General features: G+C 37.7%; 1 protein-coding gene across 1 annotated transcript in view; it reads right to left on the bottom strand.

The window, feature by feature from the left end:
• PELI2 (pellino E3 ubiquitin protein ligase family member 2) overlaps positions 1-16,980 on the bottom strand; it is a 190,479-nt gene that overhangs the window by 14,237 nt on the left and 159,262 nt on the right. The gene's annotated exons all lie outside the window — the stretch shown is intronic.

Raw genomic sequence — 16,980 nt, forward strand, 5'->3', positions numbered from 1 at the left:
CCGATCTTAACATTTCAACTTTGGGTTTTTTAAAAATTCTCTTGGGAAAGTCTAAAAAGTTGCCAATAATATTATATTACTTTCCTTGGTGAGTTTAAATGCTGCCAGAAAGACTATATTTCATTGGCCAGATCTTAGAATTCTAACAAAACTTTTCATATTCAATAAATTCAAATAAGACAGGTATTACTCTGCCCTATGAACTGTGATAAGTTTAGTATTTGTTTACAAATATTTTGTCTCAAGACAAAATAGTAAAACATTTATGTAATAATGTTCTATGAATCTTTAACTAGAAAACATTGATAAATGTTATATATGCCAAAGAGAATTTTAACTTAAAATCATTGAAATGTAAAGAAATCATTTCTCGCTATACATATTAATATTCTAACTAGAGTGACTTTGATTCTGAAGCAGCCAATTGGAAAACACAGATATAGGTCCCCGAAAGTCAATTTACCAGGTATCTTTATCCTGATCTCAAAATTCTATCTGAAACATAAAAGGGAAACTATTAATATATCTTACATAATTTAGCTGTTCTTGCTTCATGGAACAATATCAAATTTTTTTTTGTAAATCTCATGTATACATTTTCAGGCATAGACTATCTCAAACCAATCAACAACAGACATCTATTTTCTCTTGTTTTTTTACAAACCTTAATTTCTTGTCCCAATGAAATATGCCCAAAATAGACTAAACCACTGGGTTCACTATTTATCAACTTAAGTAGATGCATATTGCCTGACTGTATGCATTTCAGTTTCAGAAAACCTATAACTTGTTTAAAAATGCAACATAAAATGCAAATTAGAGATAATACAAAATCATATCGTTGTACAATTCATCTTTCTAAAGTTGCAGAATCTTCTCTCTCCTAGATTCATTTAAAAGCTGGGCATGTAACTCAGAAGCTCTGATTCTGTCTGCTCTAGTTTTTTTTTAAAGCCTTTTTAAAAGCCATTGTCTTAGCTACTTTCAAGTATATAATCAGCATTATTAGGTGTAATCACCATGTGGTACATTAAATATCCAGAACTTACTCATCTTACATCTGGAAGTTTGTGCTCTTTGACCAACAGCCCCCCATTCTCCTCCACGTCCCCACCCCAGCCCCTGCCAACCATCATTCTCTGGCTCTATGATTTTGATTTTTTAAAAGATTCCACATATAAGTGATATTATACAGTGTTTGTCTTTCTCTGTTTGACTTATTTCACTTTAAAAAGCTTTTATTCAATTAAAGAAGTAACAGATACTTACGCAAAATATTTCACAAATATAGGAAAGTATAAAGTATGGCTACTCCAAACTTATAAACAAACCTATCCTGAACCTCTACTGCAATGAAACTTAGAGGAGTAAAATGTGAAAAGTTCTAAAATTGCCCGGTTACCATACAAAACCCAGAGTTCTTCCAATGACACAGTCTGTGACCTAATTTCTGCCACTTCTGTGGAAGAGGGTAGTGCCTTTTTTTAAAAAAAATTGAGTGGTGGGGAGGCAGAGACAGACTCCCACATGCACCCCCGACCAGGATCCACCCAGCAAGCCTCTACCAGGCTATGCTCTGCCAGCTGGGCAGCAGGTCCCATGTGGCAACCAAGCAATTTTAGCGCTTGAGGCCGAGACCATGGAGCCATCCTCAGCGCCTGGGGCCAACTTTGCTAGAACCATCTGAGCCTAGGCTGACAGAGGAGGTGGAGGAGGGAGGGAGGGGAAAGGGTTGAGGGAGGGAGGGAGGGAGGGTTGGAAAAGCAGATGGTTACTTCTCTTGTGTGCCGTGGCTGGGAATTGAACCTGGGTCTTCCACACACCAGGCCGATGCTGGTAGTGCCTTTCTTTTTTTAATCATTTTTAAAATTAAATTTAATGCAGTGACATTGATAAATCAGGATACATATGTTGAGAGATAACATCTCCAGATTATTTTGATATATGATTATGCTGTATACCCCTCACCCAAAGTCAAATTGTCTTCTGTCACTTTCTATCTGGTTTTCTTTGTGCCCCTCCCCTCCCCTATCCCTTCTCTCCTTCCTCCCACCCTTCCCCCCACCCCCTACCCCCATTACCATCACATTCTTGTTCATGTCTCTGAGTCTCATTTTTATGTCCCATCTATGTATGGATTCATATAGTTCTTAGTTTTTTCTGATTTACGTATTTCACTCCATATAATGTTATCAAGGTCCATCCATGTTATTGTAAATGATCCGATGTCATCATTTCTTATAGCTGAGTAGTATTCCATAGTATATATGTACCAAAGCTTTTTAATCCACTCGTCCTCTGACGGACACTTGGGCTGTTTCCAGATCTTCGCTATTGTGAACAATGCTGCCACAAACACGGAGGTGCATTTCTCCTTTTGGAGCAGTTTTATGGTGTTCTTGGGGTACATTCCTAAAAGTGGGATAGCTGGGTCAAAAGGCAGTTCGATTTTCAATTTTTTGAGGAATCCCCATACTGTTTTCCACAGTGGCTGCACCAGTCTGCATTCCCACCAGCAGTGCAGGAGGGTTCCCTTTTCTCCACATCCTCGCCAGCACTTATTCTGTGTTGTTTTGTTGATGAGCACCATTCTGGCTAGTGTGAGGTGATATCTCATTGTGGTTTTAATTTGCATTTCTCTAATGATTAGTGATGTTGAGCATTTTTTCATATGCCTATTGGCCATCTGTATGTCCTCTTTGGAGAAGTGTGTATTCATTTCTTTTGCCCATTTTTGGATTGGATTGTTTGTCTTCCTGGTGTTGAGATTTACAAGTTCGTTATAAATTTTGGTTTTTAACCCTTTATCAGACGTATTGTCAAATAAGTTCTCCCATTGTGTAGTTTGTCTTTTTATTCTATTCTTATTGTCTTTAGCTGTGCAAAAGCTTTTTAGTTTGATATAGTCCCATTTGCTTATCCTGTCTTTTATTTCACTTCCCTGTGGAGATAAATCAGCAAATATATTGCTCCAAGAGATGTTGGAGAGCTTACTGCCTATGTTTTCTTCTAAGATGCTTATGGTTTCACAGCTTACATTTAAGTCTTTTATCCATTTTGAGTTGATTTTTGCAAATGGTGTAAGCTGGTGGTCTAGTTTCATTTTTTTTGCAGGTAGCTGTCCAATTTTCCCAACACCATTTGTTGAAGAGGCTGTCTTTACTCCATTGTATTTCCTTACCTCCTTTGTCAAATATCAGTTGTCCATAGAGCTGTGGGTTTATTTCTGGGTTCTCCGTTCTGTTCCATTGATCTATATGCCTGTTCTTATGCCAGTACCAGGCTGTTTTGAGTACAATGGCCTTATAGTATAACTTGATATCAGGAACTATGATACCTCCCACTTTATTCTTCTTTTTTAAGATTGCTGAGGCTATTCGTGCTCTTTTTTGGTTTCATATAAATTTTTGGAATATGTGATCTATATCTTTGAAGTATGCCATTGGTATTTTAATTGGTATTGCATTGAATTTATAGATTGCTTTGGGTAATATAGACATTTTAATGATGTTTATTCTTCCTAGCCATGAACACGGTATATGCTTCCACTTGTTTGTATCTTCCTTGATTTCTTTTATCAATGCTTTATAATTTTCTGAGTACAAGTCTTTAGTCTCCTTGGTTAAGTTTACTCCTAGGTACTTTATGTTTTTGGTTGTAATAGTGAAGGGGATTGTTTCCTTAATTTCTCTTTCTGACTGTTCATTGTTGGCATATAAAAATGCCTCTGATTTCTGAGTATCTTTATTATATGCGGCTTAAGTGTCTGTCACCGATAGCTTATTGGTTGCTTGCGTAACTGTACTAGACAATGGGGTGAAGTTGCCATGGCTGAATGCAAATTGAGTGAGTCAGGGGGAAGGTGAACATTTGTTTGCATTGGCAATCATCTGCTTTTGAAACAATTTAAGGCTGAACGCAAATTGAGCGTGTCAGGGGGAAGGTGAACATTTGTTTGCATTGGCAATCATCTGTTTTACATAAAAACTACGTCTTAACGTAATTTCTTTTAAGAATGCCTCCTAGAAAATACAGCACTGAAGAGGAGAGAAAAGGAGCTAAAGCTGCACAAAAATGGCTTTCTCGACAAAAAGAAACCACTGAGCAGAGAAAGACAAGGCTTGCTTCAGTCGCAGAGCAAATGCGTCTTTCTCGGCAAAATGAGACTGATGAGCATAGAGAAACAAGGCTTGCCTCAGATGCAAGACAAAAAAGCCTGTCTCGACAAAATGAGTCCCTTGAACAAAGGCAGGAGAGAAATGCAAAAAAATGACAGAGTAATGCTGACCGAAACGCAAAAAGGATTAAAACAGTTTCAAATGGAGAAGACAAACTAAATGATGATGTTTTAAATATCATAGAAGGGAACGACACGACATATTTAAGTGTTGATTCCATTGTAGCTGATAATAAAGCAAGTGCCAACAACTTTCCAATGGAATTTTTAAATAGTCTGTCACCTTCTGGCATGCCATCTCACAAATTGAGGTTAAAGATTGGAGCAATTATTATGCTGTTAAGAAATCTTAACACCAGAAGGGGTCTTTGCAATGGTACAAGACTAGAGGTTCTCCAATTGAAAAATAATGTCATAATAGCTAAGTCTTTGACTGGCTCCCCTAAAGGTGAAATACATGTCATTCCAAGAATTGATTTGGCTCCATCTCAAACAGGGTTGCCGTTTCAATTGAGACGTAGACAATTTCCTGTAAAACTTGCCTTTGCTATGACCATCAATAAGTCTCAGGGCCAAACGCTTAAGCGTGTTGGCATTTTTTTACCTGAGCCTGCATTTGGACACGGTCAACTTTATGTTGCCTGTTCAAGAGTTCGTGAAAGAACAGATGTAAAATTAAAAATAATTGATGGTCCTCTGCAAGGTGAGTTTAAAAATGATGGAAAGATCTACACAAGAAATATTGTGTGCAAAGAGATCTTTGACATGTGAATTAACATTTTATTATTTAAATCACCTTTATTTATTGAGCTAGCGGTGGCTCTTAAGAAATGTACTGCCAGTGGTTTCCTTCATTGCACTCTACTTTAAGCAATTAAGCAAGTAGAAGGGGGAAACCCCGTGGGGCACTAAGCAAAGGGGCATCCTCGCCGCCTGCCCTGGGTAATTCAGTTTGAATTAGCAGACACCTTTGCACAAATAATTTTAATTACAATTTATAATATCTAGAACAGTGGTCATTTCATATGACCGCGAGGCTTTCTAGTTGATTTTATATCCTGCCACTTTGCTGAATTCATTTATCAGGTCCAGTAGTTTTTTGACTAAGATTTTAGGGTTTTCTATATACAATATCATATCATCTGCAAATAATGATAGTTTTACTTCTTCTTTTCCAACTTGAATGCCTTTTATTTCTTCTTCTTGTCTGATTGCTGTGGCTAGGACTTCCAGGACTATGTTAAATAAGAGTGGTGAAAGGGGGCACCCCTGCCTTGTTCCTGATCTTAGGGGGATTGCTTTTAATTTTTGGCCATTGAGTATGATGTTGGCTGTGGGTTTGTCATAGATGGCTTTTATCATGTTGAGGTATGTTCCCTGTATTCCCATTTTGCTGAGAGTTTTGATCATGAATGGGTGCTGGATTTTATCAAATGCTTTTTCTGCATCTATTGAAATTATGTGGTTTTCTCCTTCTTTTTGTTTATGTGATGAATCACATTGATTGATTTATGAATATTGTACCAGCCTTGCCTCCCCAGAATAAATCCCATTTGATCATGGTGTATGATTTTTTCCATATATTGTTGGATCCGGTTTGCTAATATTTTATTGAGGATTTTAGCATCTATATTCATCAGAGATATTGGCCTATAATTTTCCTTCTTTGTGTTGTCTTTGCCTGGTTTTGGAATCAGGATTATGCTCACCTCATAAAAGGAGCTTGGAAGTCTTCCTTCCTCTTGAATTTTTTGAAATAGCTTGAGAAGGATAGGAGTTAGTTCTTCTTTGAATATTTGGTAGAATTCAGTTGTGAAGCCATCAGGCCCCGGACTTTTCTTTGTTGGGAGTTTTTTGATAACTGTTTCGATCTCATTTGTTGTAATTGGTCTGTTTAGGTTTTCTGATTCTTCCATATTGATTTTTGGAAGATTGTATGTTTCAAGGAATTTGACCATTTCATCTAGGTTGTCTAGTTTTTTGGCAAAGAGTTCTTCATAGTATTTTCTTACAATCCTTTGTATTTCTGTTGTGTCAATTGTTATTTCTCCACTCTCATTTCTAATTTTATTTATTTGAGTCCTCTCTCTCTTTTTCTTGGTGAGTCTAGTTAAAGGTTCATCGATCTTGTTTACCTTTTCAAATAACCAGCTCCTGGTTTCATTGATCCTCTGTATTGTTTCTTTAGCCTCTATGTCATTTATTTATGCTCTGATCTTTATTATTTCCTTCCTTCTACTAGCTCTGGGCTTTATTTGCTGTTCTTTTTCTAGTTTTTTTAGATGCAGGGTTAAGTTGTTTATTTGAGCTTTTTCTAGTTTCTTGAGGTGTGCCTGTAGTGCTATGAACTTCACTCTCAGTACTGCTTTTGCTGTGTCCCATAAATTTTGAGTTGATGTATTCTCATTGTCATTTGTTTCTAGGAATTTTTTTATTTGTTCTTTGATCTCATTCTTAATCCATTTGTTATTTAACAACCTTCTATTTAGTTTCCATGTGTTTGAGAATTTTTGAGCTTTTCTGTTGTGATTCATTTCTAGTTTCATGCCATTGTGATTAGAGAAAGTGCTTGATATGATTTCAATCTTCTTAAATTTGTTGAGAGCACTTTTGTGCCCCAACATGTGGTTTATCCTAGAGAACGTACCATGAACACTTGAAAAGAATGTATATTCTGCTGCTTTAGGGTGAAAGGTTCTGAAGATATCTATTAAATCGAGTTGATCTAGGCCCTGGCCGGTTGGCTCAGCGGTAGAGCGTCGGCCTGGTGTGCGGGGGACCCGGGTTCGATTCCCGGCCAGGGCACACAGGAGAAGCACCCATTTGCTTCTTCACCCCCACCCCCTCCTTCCTCTCTGTCTCTCTCTTCCCCTCCCGCAGCCAAGGCTCCATTGGAGCAAAGATGGCCCGGGCGCTGGGGATGGCTCCTTGGCCTCTGCCCCAGGCGCTAGAGTGGCTCTGGTCACGGCAGAGCGATGCCCCGGAGGGGCAGAACATCGCCCCCTGGTGGGCAGAGCGTCGCCTCTGGTGGGCATGCCGGGTGGATCCCGGTCGGGCGCATGCGGGAGTCTGTCTGACTGTCTCTCCCCGTTTCCAGCTTCAGAATAATACAAAAAAAAAAAAAAATCGAGTTGATCTAGTTTGTCCTTTAAGTCTGCTGTTTCTTTGTTAATTTTCTTTCTTAAGGATCTATCTAGTGATGTTAGTAGGGCATTGAAATCCCCTACTATTATAGTATTGCTATTGATCTCGCCCTTTAAATCCATCAAAGTCTGCTTTATATATTTAGGTGTTCCTATATTAGGGGCATAGATATTTATAATAGTTATATCTTCCTGTTGGATTACTCCCTTTATCATTATGTAGTGGCCTTCTTTATCTCTTACTATATCCTTTGTTTTAAAGTCCATTTTGTCTGATATAAGTATTGCTACCCCAGCTTTTTTTTCATTTCCATTTGTATGAAATGTTTTTTTCCATCCTATTACCTTCAATCTATGTGCATCTTTTGTTTTAAGGTGTGTCTCTTGTAGACAGCATATGTACGGGTCCTGTTTTCTTATCCATGCAGCTACTCTATGTCTTTTGATTGGATCTTTTAATCCATTTACACTTAAGGTTATTATTGATATGTAGTTGTTTATTGCCATTTTATTCTTTAAAGCTGAATTCCTTTTTTGCTATATTCTTTTCCCACTTTGATCTGTTTACACCAAGCCCCTTAACATTTCCTGCAGCATTGGTTTGGTTGTGATGAATTCCTTGAGTTGTTTTTTGTCTGGGAAGATTTTTATTTCTCCTTCAATTTTAAACGATAAACTTGCTGGATAAAGAAGTCTTGGTTGTAGGTTCTTGTTCTGCATTACTTTGAATATTTCTTGCCATTCCCTTCTGGCCTCAAGTGTTTCTGTTGAGAAGTCGGATGTCATCCTTATGGGGGCTCCTTTGTAGGTGATAACTTTTTTTTCTCTAGCAGCTTTTAATATTTTCTCTTTATCACTTAGCTTTTGTATTTTAATTATGATGAGTCTTGGTGTAGGTTTCTTTCGGTTTCTCTTTAATGGAGTTCTCTGTGCTTCTTGAATTTGTGAGAGTTTCTCCTGCATTAATTTAGGAATTTTTCAGTTATGATATGATTGAACAAAGTCTCTATCCCTTGTTCTTTCTCTTCTTCTTCAGGAAACCCTATGATGTGGATGTTATTTCTCTTCATGTTGTCACAGAGCTCTCTAAGAGTTTCCTCAGGCTTTTTTGAGTCTCTTTTCTTTTTTCTTCTCTGCCTTCTTGCCTTCATTGAAGTTGTCCTCCAACTCGCTGATTCGATCCTCAGCTCTATCCATCCTGTTTTTAATTCCTTCCATTGTGGTCTTCATTTCTGATATTGTATTTGTCATTGCTGACTGATTCTTTTTTAATATTTCAATCCTTTTTTATACTTGCTATTTCTTTATTTAGGTGTTCATAATGACCATCCATTGTTGTTCTAAGATCTCTAAGCATCCTTACAATCATTATTTTGAACTCTGCATCTGGAAGTTTGATTATTTCTATATCACTCCGTTCATCTCCTGAAGGTTTCTCTTGTGGTTTCATTTGGATTGCACTTCTTTGTCTTCTCATTATCTGTGTTTGGGTGTTTTGTTTATAGAGTTGGTTGAGTCTAGGCTTGGTGTTGTCTGCCTCCAGTTTTCAATTGTGTTATTTCTAGGTCTTCTTGGGTTGGTATCAGCTATTATTTGTAATCCACTTTCGGATTTGGGCTGCTTTGAAGTCTTATTTGTTTGTTTTCTTAACAGGTGATAGTCTTGTTTAATGATCTCAGCAGGGGGCTTCCTTGAAACTGTATCCAGGAATGCGATGGGTGTAATCTGAGACTTGGAAGGCCTCTTCCACCAACTAATCTCTCTGGGGGCAGGGTGTTTTTTCAGCTTCAGTAAGTAGGGGGAGGTGGATCTCATATGTCCATGGAGACCTGAGTTACTGCCCCACCTTCCCACTTCTGGTTTTCAGCTGTGTCTTGTTGCGCTGATTGGAGCTGGAGAGATGTCTGGAGATCTGTGATCCAGAAGCAATTCAGTCTTCTGTTTTGTGGAAGGATCAGTCCCTCCCCCAGCTATGACCACCTCCAGCACAGATGAGTCAGCTTTTTAGGTTGTCTCCTGCATTTCTTTCCCCCTCACAGTCTGTCTCTCTCTCTCCTTTCCACTTGGGAGATAAGCCGGTCCTTTCAACATACCTCGCTCCCTGGTTGCCAGGCAAGTGGCTGTGAGCAGTATTTTCTGCTCTTTTCCCTGGAATGAGAGCCCCTCTGGGTTCTCAGCCTCCGCTCCCCTCTGTTCTTGTAAGCAGGGGAGATTCAGGCGCTCCCTACCAGGTTTGTTGTGGCTTCTTCTTTGCTCCATGGTTTTTGAGAGCTGTTCTTGTAGTCCAGAGTTGGTTTTCACGCTGATTTTTCCTAAATTGATTTGTATTCCAGTTTGGTGGTGAGAGCTGGGAGTCTTTGTGTCTGCTTACTCCACTGCCATCTTCCTGCGAGTCCTGGTAGTGCCTTTTTAAGTTCTGTTACAATTCAAAACTAAAAGTACACTCTAATAGAATGTCACACAACTGCTCCTTGTCTATAGAGATTATCCTCTACATGAAAGGCCATTCTGATTTCTCCCAATGTATTAAATTAACGTCTTGATGAATTAACTGAAATTGACTGTAAACCACAACATTTAATTCCAAATGGAATATACTGCTAGAATCAATTATTTCAAGTCATGATACTTATCTGACTGGTCATGTAAGATTTGTTTATCAATTCACCTCCACTCAAAACTAACATGCAGAGTGCTAGTATAATTTTTATACTGGGGACAGAAACTTCATGGTGCTTTCGCCAGAAAAAAATTGAATCACTCTCCTATTGAAAACTCACCCACTGGGAGAAAACTTTGATCCTGTCCTTTCTTTTGTTTATTGGATCAACTCTACATTACTTTAAGGGCAGTTATGTAGAAAAGCCAAGATGTTTCTGAATTTCATCTGATATTCATACAGTAGCCATATGGAGAATTTTAATCCCTACTACTGATACAGACACATCATTCAGCACTTTAAATTTTAATATATATGAAAGTTTGAGTTTGCCTGGTTGTCAGCTGAAGTCAGTACAGAAGCATCTGAAAGGGCCCCCCTCATGTTTCCCAGACCAATCCTTCCCATGTCTGTGGACCTGTAACACTATCTGGCTTCCCCTCTATGATAAGGATGAAATATTACTGCTGCTGCTACTCAAGACCAATCTCCCCTGAAGCCAGAGGTCCCAATATTCTCTACTTCCTATGGATTCTGGTCCTGATATTTGTATTTGTTCTTGTCCTCCCTCCCCCTCCATCATCAATTTCTTGAGACTGGAATTATGCCATCAGCTATCAAACAATCAAACATATTCTGGAGCTTCTCAAACTGCCTCTGTGGAGTAAAGAACCCACTTTATTTTGGTGTTTGTTTCTTTTAAATTTTAACTTGCCACAGATACCTTTTTTTTAAAAAATTTTTTTTATTCATTCATTTTAGAGAGGAGAAGGAGAGACAGAGAAAGAGAGAGGAGAGACAGAGAGAGAGAAGGGGGGAGGAGCTGGAAGCATCATCTCCCGTATGTGCCTTGACCAAGGAAGCCCAGGGTTTCGAACCGGCGACCTCAGCATTTCCAGGTCGACGCTTTATTCACTGCGCCACCACAGGTCAGGCACCACTGATACCTTTTAAAAAATATAATAAAAATGAGTATTAGAAAAATGATCACTTGGTTAGATGTTTCAGGAATACCAAACTGCTTGAACAGTTTTCGATTTCCTCATCTCACTCTGTACTATTAACAGACATTTTGGGGCTCTGCTAAGTACAGTTTGAGTAGCACTGTTCTAGACTAGTCTCTCATCTTTAGAACACTCCTTTGCCCACAAGCAACCCTCAAACTATTGCCTCATTTCTCTGATTCACTTAACAGCAATACTTCTTGAAAAACTGTCACTAGTTACTACCTCCATTTCCTTATCCTCTTTAACTTCTCTCCTCAGCCCACTCTCCCACAGCTCTACTGAGACCACTCTGGCCGAGGTTTCCAGGGCTTATAATCAGCCAGCATATCCTGGCACACTGTACCTGGTATTAAATAATAAAATCCTTTCCAGGCTAGTTGGTAAATAGCTCCCTGCCCTTCTCTTTCTGGGCCCTCCCTAGGTAATCTCATCAAATCATGTTTATTAGCCACAAAGCTCTGCTCTCTCCCCTCAGCTTCAGACTGGTTCATCCAATCTCCACTTGGATGTCTAATAAGCATCTCAAGTGTAACATGTTCCAAACAGAACCTAGATCCCCTTCAACCCCCAGATTCCCTAGGTCAGTGGTCCCCAACCTTTTTTGGACCACGGACCGGTTTAATGTCAGAAAATATTTTCATGGACCGGCCTTTAGGGTGAGATAGATAAATGTATCATGTGACCAAGACAAGTGTCAAGAGTGAGTCTTAGGATGTAACAGGGAATATGGTCATTTTTAAAAAATAAAACATCGTTCAGACTTAAATATAAATAAAACGAAAATAATGTAAGTTATTTATTCTTTCTCTGAGGACCAGTACCAAATGGCCCACGGACTGGTACCGGTCCACAGCCCTGGGGTTGGGGAACACTGCCCTAGGTCAATGACTGACACATCCAATGTGCTCAAGCTAAAAATCAATACCCAAGAATTATCCCTCATTCTTTCATTCACACCCATGTTTAAGCTTGTGTAAATCCTGTCAGCTCTACCTCCAAAACACATCTCTCCCCACCTCAGTTCCAGGTACCATCAGCTCTTACTTGGACTGCATTACCTTAGTTTCCAAACTGGTCTTCAAGTTTCACATAGGCCTCCTACATTCTCCTCTATATACAGTAGTTGGAGAGATCTTTTAAAAACATAAATCAGGTTATACCTCTTTCTTATTTAAAATCCTCCAACAGCTTCTCCCAAACTTGTAGACTAAAACTCAAGTTCTTTACTTCCCCTAAAAGATCTACCTTTCCTGGCCTCTGCCTGCCTTTCCAAGGTCCTCCATTCCTTTCCCTCTTCCACTCTGCTCCTGTCTAGGGGCAATGGTACCTTGCTTGGAATGCTTGCTTGTTTGTGCTCTGTTTGCCTCCTCTAGAATGTAGGCTCCACCAGAGGGGAGCCAGAGCTGCTATGTACAGGAACTAGGTGAGTACCTGACACATAGAATGCACTCAAGGAATGAAACTGATGAACAGAAGATTATGACAGTGAGCTTGAATGCTGAGATACACACGCACAAACACACACATTTAGAAATAACAAAAAAATGTTGATATTCTTAAATATTTTTCTCAACTATGTAGATGCTAATCTTACTATCTAAATGACAATAAACCAACTAAATTAAAAACTAAACAAACAAAAACTGAAAACACAAAGCATCACAGCACCCAGGTCAAAACCCATGAAGCTGAGAAATCAAGAGAGATTTCCGCCATTCACAATGGCTTCAGGACCTGGTCACTTTCCTCACCCTCATGATCAGAATGTATTTGGCATTATATTAAAAGGGCTCTGTAAGACATTTCACCACTCCCTTTGATTGCTTTGATCCAGTATTTTCTTCCTTATATTTTACTTCCTCGAGAGCTACACCTTTTTCTTTTTCCTCTATTTATCCCTATTCTAAAAAATAACTACTAACATCTTATTCTCACTAGGTTAACTCAAGACCTTCTCACCCTTAACCCATCTCTAAAATTCAGACCTATTTTTAATGATTTTCTCAGGTAGTAGTATTTCTGTGAGCCTACTATCTGATTCCAACGTGGGAAATAAAGCACCAGGCCCCCTTTTGGTTCCTTCTGTGTTCTGACTTCAAGTGTTCAATTAACCTAGAAATAATTTTAATGTATAATGGCTAAAAATAAACAGCCCTCAACACCAAGGTCCATACTTGAGAAATATAAATGCTAGAGTGCTTTTTGCTCACTAATTTTTTTAATCAGTGGCAGACATTTGAGATATAAATTTGTTAAAAGAAGGAAAAAGTTAAAATAAGCTTGATTTCTCAGGGCCTTTTAAGAGTTGCTTAATTCTACTCTGCTTAGAGTGATCTGATATTAATCCTCCAACATGTTCAGTTATGCTGTGACTGGATTCAAATTACTTTAATGAAATTAACCAATATTGTGTTTTCTTAATTAAGCTACATTTTTGTTGAGCTAGCATGCTTTATTTAAAGAGGCTAAGCTGGTACTATGTAGAGGATGTAGAAATCAGGAGACTAAAATCTTAGTTCTGCCACTAATGCCTTCTATCCTTAAGTTACTTTCAAAGAGCCAGACTACTCAGCTATAAAATGAAAAGGTTAGTAGTATATGGTATTTCTCAGTGTGGTCCATGAACCTCTGAGGGCCCCTAAAGCACCAGGTACATGAAGCCAAAATTGTTTTCATAATAAAAAAGATGCTACTTGCCTTTTCCACTGTGCTGACATGTGTTCTGATGAGGCTAAAGGAATGGTGGGCTTGAGCAGAAATCAAAGCAGTAGCACCAAACTTTACTAATTGTCATGGTACTCTTTACTGCCATGCATGTGCATTTTTTAAAAAAATGCCAATTTCAGTTAAGTATGCTTTTGATGAAGCAGTAAAAAATTATTAATTTTATTAAATCTTGCATCTTTTAGTATTCTGTGTGACAAAATGGCAAGTCTGTGTAAAGCACTGAGACGCTCTTAACAGTATGAAGGTTCCTCAAAATATTTAAAATAACTACCATGTGACTAGCACATGGGTTTTATCCCAAATAACTGAAATCAGGATCTTAAAGATATATTGTCCACCCTTCCGCACTGTGTTCATTGCAGCATTATTTGTAATAGCCAAGATATGAAAACAACCTGTCTGTCAACTGGTGAATGGATAAAAGAAATTCTGGTATATACATACAATGGAATACTATTCAGCCTTAAAAAGAAGAAAGTCTTGCCACATACAGAAACATGTATGAACCTAGAAGACATTATGCCAAGTTAAATAAGCCAGAAGAGCAAGTACTGCATGACTCCACTTGCAGCAGAAATACCGAAAATAGTCATATTCACAGAAACAGGGTAGAACGGTGGTTGCCAGAGCCTGGGGGGTAGGGAAATAGGATATTGCTATTCAACAAATATAACATTTCATTTATACACGATAATAAGGTCTAGAGATTTGCTGAACAACATTGTGTCTATAGTAAAAAGTATTGTATTGTGCATTTAAAAATTTGTTAATAGTGTAGATCTCTTATTAAGTGTTCTTGCCACAATAAAAAAGTTAGTAACAGAGACCCTGGCCGGTTGGCTCAGTGGTAGAGTGTCGGCCTGGCGTGCAGAAGTCCCGGGTTCGATTCCCGGCCAGGGCACACAGGAGAAGTGCCCATCTGCTTCTCCACCCCTCCCCCTCTTCTTCCTCTCTGTCTCTCTCTTCCCCTCCCGCAGCGAGGCTCCATTGGAGCAAGGATGGCCCGGACGCTGGGAATGGCTCCTTGGCCTCTGCCCCAGGCGCTAGAGTGGCTCTGGTCGCAACAGAGCGACGCCCCGGAGGGGCAGAGCATCGCCCCCTGGTGGGCGTGCCGGGTGGATCCCGGTCGGGCGCATGCGGGAGTCTGTCTGTCTCTCCCCATTTCCAGCTTCAGAAAAAAAAAAAAAAGTTAGTAACAGAAGCTGAAAAAATTCAGCTAAATCTTCAATTCATTCTGCATTTGTAGAGATGAGTACACAATCTAAGTAAAATGTGATTATACAATAGTGAAAAATACACAATTTTATGTCATAACATGTCACTAAATAGTAATAAAATTACATGTGCCATAACAATAACTTGTTGACTTAAAGTGATAAAAAATGTACCACCAACAAATGTAAACTTTAAAATATATATATTTTAAAGTATACAGCAGTAGGCAAAAGTAGGTTTACAGTTGTGAGTACATGAAAAATTTATTCTGTATTATTAATAATTGCATTTATTTGTATTACAATTGTAAACCTACTTTTGTCCAATCCTGTATATTTAATGTACACATTTAATAAAAATACATTTAATATATTTTAAAGCTTTTCTTGATTCGCTTTTTTAGTACTGAGAATCTTCTCTCTGTATAAGAATAAAAAAATCTTACAGATGGAAGATGCATAATTTTGAAAAGCATTAAAAAAAGAAATTATTATGAAGTCCCAAAAAATATCAACACAGAAGCATGTACTTATATTTAGGAAGAGATTTTATTTGGTAGAACAAGAACAAAGACCATTGGGAGGAATAATATAAAGTGAAATAGCATGAAGAGTAAAACCACTTAATATTTTTTCTAAATATGATCTATTTTACTTTCGAGTCAAATTGGCAATTAAATAACTGTCTATACCTATGACTATGACTATGAAGATAACTCTGACTATCCATCTATCTATAATTGCTTAGTTTTTTAGAAATAGCTAACACATTTACTTGGTTCAAAAAATCCAGAAGTGTGAAATAACCTCCCTGTATACCACTCGCCTAGACCTTTCCCTGAGAAAGGCACCTGCTATACTTAATGCATATAAGTATTACTTAAACATTTAATTATACTAATTTAATATTTAATGATTAATATACTATTTAAAATTTAATATTTTAATACCATTAATTATTTACTTTATTAACATTCAACATTAAATAATTTTAATTGAATATAACACTACCAATGGCTCAATATTTAAGAGTATTAATATTTCATTCATTAAATATGTTGGGAACTCTTTCTGCGTCTGCACATAGAGTTTTTTCTTATTCTATTTTATAATCTTGGAGGCCCCGATGGTATGGCTGTACCCTTCTATCACTAAACCATGCTGAATCAATAACTTGACAAAAGTATCATTTTGCATTTATGTAAGACGATCAGGGAAATCTCTATGAAGAGAAGAGCTTCAGGAGGAGAAGAGCTGAGTCTAAGAGTGTAAGTATTTTCTATTTTTCACAGGTACTTCCAAATCATGGAGGCCCCACTAATTTATAGCATGTAGGAGAGTATCTCCTCACATCCCAGACAAAACCTTTTGGATTTTTGTTGGTCTGATAAGTGAAAAATGCTATCTGTGTGATTTGAATGCCCACTTTTCTTTTCATAAGTGAGGTTCACCATATTTTCTTATTTGTAAGAGTTATTTATATCCCTTTTTGATGTTACTATCTATGAAACTTTTTGGACATTTGTTTCAACACCATTTAATCAATAATTTAACTCTCCATATAGAAGTGCAAAGCCTCATGGTTTCCAATTTGTATTTGCTTTATAAAATTTTATTAGCCTTAATTTTAATTTCCTGTTGTTTTAAAGTACAAAATCATTGATCTAGTAATTCTCTTTTTAAATTAATGATGACTTTTCCCCTTTTGTTACATCCTTCTTTCTGCTTCCTTTTGCTGTATTTCTGGACTTTCTGTTACATATCACTAAAACTAGTACTGATCCTATCCTCTACTTTCTTACTGTCTTCTAAAAAACTTTTTGAGATAAATGTTTAGTTCCTTGACCCTTCCTTCCAAATAATAAAAGCACTTGAATTTTTACATTTCTCTTGAGTATGCTCAGTCATATATCATAAGTTTTGCTATATAATGTTCCTAGTTGTTTTTAAAAAGGCCTAAAATTATAGTTTTGATATCATCTTTGATTCAAGTGGTATTTATAAAGTATTTTAAACATGTTGGCTTTTAAAAGTAGCTGGCTATAAAATTTTT

This window comes from Saccopteryx leptura, chromosome 6 (assembly GCF_036850995.1).
Source record: "Saccopteryx leptura isolate mSacLep1 chromosome 6, mSacLep1_pri_phased_curated, whole genome shotgun sequence".
Taxonomy (NCBI): Eukaryota; Metazoa; Chordata; class Mammalia; order Chiroptera; family Emballonuridae; genus Saccopteryx; species Saccopteryx leptura.